The sequence below is a fragment of the Haemaphysalis longicornis genome, unplaced genomic scaffold (genome assembly GCF_048455015.1).
Source record: "Haemaphysalis longicornis isolate Haplotype H1 unplaced genomic scaffold, Haemaphysalis longicornis Haplotype H1 scaffold_14, whole genome shotgun sequence".
In the NCBI taxonomy this organism is placed as follows: domain Eukaryota; kingdom Metazoa; phylum Arthropoda; class Arachnida; order Ixodida; family Ixodidae; genus Haemaphysalis; species Haemaphysalis longicornis.
In genome coordinates, this window is record NW_027526245.1 from 51,575,805 (window position 1) to 51,578,441 (window position 2,637).

The 2,637-nt window shown below is 46.8% G+C and overlaps 1 non-coding gene across 1 annotated transcript; it reads left to right on the forward strand.

The window, feature by feature from the left end:
- Positions 1–1,511: 1,511 nt before the first annotated feature.
- On the forward strand, positions 1,512–1,583 carry Trnar-ucu (transfer RNA arginine (anticodon UCU)). Its single transcript has one exon. It is a non-coding gene; the product is annotated as a tRNA-Arg (tRNA).
- The last annotated feature ends 1,054 nt before the right edge of the window (positions 1,584–2,637 follow it).

Sequence of the window (2,637 nt, forward strand, 5' to 3'; positions counted from 1 at the left end):
TACCACCCTCAAGCGTCATATACAGTTGTAGTATATATAAATACCCCAGAAAGTGAAGCAGAACACAGTCGCCCAGATAGCCGAATTGGTAAGACATTCGAGATCTAATCGAAAGGCGTGGGTTCGGTCCCCACTCTGGGCGCGTTGGTTCTTTCTTTCTTTCTGTCTCACGTAATAATAAAAAAATATTGTAACGTCAATAATGGTAAAAAAAAGTCTAAACACTCCCATATGCTTTCTTTGGCGTTGTAGACTGCCGGCATTTCTTTCTGTATTTCCAAACGAGCCCCTCATTTCCAAACCCTTTTATCGTGCGAAAGCTGAGCGAGGGCCTCGGTTCTGGCAGCCTTGATGCCAAGGTAGCAAAAGGGGGTTTCCCGCCAGTTAACCGCTTATGAAAGGCTGTAGACGTTCGCGTCACGCCCCGCGGGTTGAAAAAGAAGGTCCTCTTCTCCCCGTGTAGTCTGAGTGGCGCTGGCTACCACCCTCAAGCGTCAGATACAGTTGTAGTACATATAAATACCCCAGAAAGTGAAGCAGAACACAGTCGCCCAGATAGCCGAATTGGTAAGGCAATCGATATCTAATCGAAAGGCGTGGGTTCGGTCCCCACTCTGGGCGCGTGTTTTTCTTTCTTTCTTTCGTTCTCACGTAATTAATAAAAAAATAATGTAACGTCAATGACGGTAGAAAAAAAGTCTAACCACTCCCCTATGCTTTCTTTGGCGTTGTAGACTGCCGGCATTTCTTTCTGTATTTCCTAACAAGCCCCTCATTTCCAAACCCTATTATCGTTCGAAAGCTTAGCGAGGGCCTCGGTTCTGGCAGCCTTGATGCTAAGGTAGCATAAGAGGGTTTCCCGCCATTTAACCACTCATGAAAGGCTGTAGACGTTCGCGTCACGCCCCGCGGGTTGAAAAAGAAGGTCCCCTTCTCCCCGTGTAGTCTGAGTGGCGCTGGCTACCACCCTCAAGCGTCAGATACAGTTTTAGTAAATATAAATACCCAAAAAGTGAAGCAGAACACAGTCGCCCAGATAGCCGAATTGGTAAGGCATTCGAGATCTAATCGAAAGGCGTGGGTTCGGTCCCCACTCTGGGCGCGTGTTTTCCTTTCTTTCTTTCTTTCTCACGTAATTAATAAAAAAATAATGTAACGTCAATAACGGTAAAAAAAAAGTCTAACCACTCCCCTATGCTTTCTTTGGCGTTGTAGACTGCCGGCATTTCTTTCTTTATTTCCTAATGAGCCCCTCATTTCCAAACCTATTATCGTGCGAAAGCTGAGCGAGGGCCTCGGTTCTGGCAGCATTGATGCCAAGGTAGCATAAGAGGGTTTCCCGCCAGTTAACCGCTCATGAAAGGCTGTAGACGTTCGCTTCATGCCCCGGGGGTTGAAAAAGAAGGTCCCCTTGTCCCCGTGTAGTCTGAGTGGCGCTGGCTGCCACCCTCAAGTGTTAGATACAGTTGTAGTAAATATAAATACCCCAGAAAGTGAAGCAGAACACAGTCGCCCAGATAGCCGAATTGGTAAGGCATTCGATATCTAATCGAAAGACGTGGGTTCGGTCCCCACTCTGGGCGCGTGTTTTTCTTTCTTTCTTTTTTCTGACGTAATTAATAAAAAATAATGTAACGTCAATAACGGTAAAAAACGTCTAACCACTCCCCTATGCTTTCTTTGGCGTTGTAGACTGCCGGCATTTCTTTCTGTATTTCCTAACGAGCCCCTCATTTTCAAACCCTATTATCGCGCGAAAGCTTAGCGAGGGCCTCGGTTCTGGCAGCCTTGATGCCAAGGTAGCATAAGAGGGTTTCCCGGCAGTTAACCACTCATGAAAGGCTGTAGACGTTCGCGTCACGCCCCGGGGGTTGAAAAAGAAGGTCCCGTTCTCCCCGTGTAGTCTGGCGCTGGCTACCACCCTCAAGCGTCACATACAGTTGTAGTAAATATAAATACCCCAGAAAGTGAAGCAGAACACAGACGCCCAGATAGCCGAATTGGTAAGGCAATCGAGATCTAATCGAAAGGCGTGGGTTCGGTCCCCACTCTGGGCGCGTGATTTTCTTTCTTTCTTTCTTTCTCACGTAATTAATAAAAAAATAATGTAGCGTCAATAACGGTAAAAAAAGTCTAACCACTCCCCTATGCTTTCTTTGGCGTTGTAGACTGCCGGCATTTCTTTCTGTATTTCCTAACGAGCCCCTCATTTCCAAACCCTATTATCGTTCGAAAGCTTAGCGAGGGCCTCGGTTCTGGCAGCCTTGATGCCAAGGTAGCATAAGAGGGTTTCCCGCCAGTTAACCGCCCATGAAAGGCTGTAGACGTTCGCGTCACGCCCCGCGGGTTGAAAAAGAAGGTCCCATTCGCCCCGTGTAGTCTGAGTGGCGCTGGCTACCACCCTCAAGTGTTAGATACAGTTGTAGTAAATATAAATACCCTAGAAAGTGAAGCAGAACACAGTCGCCCAGATAGCCGAATTGGTAAGGCATTCGAGATCTAATCGAAAGGCATGGGTTCGGTCCCCACTCTGGGCGCGTGTTTCTTTTTCTTTCTTTCTTTCTCACGTAATTAATAAAAAAATAATGTAACGTCAATAACGGTAAAAAAAAGTCTAACCACTCCCCTATGCTTTGT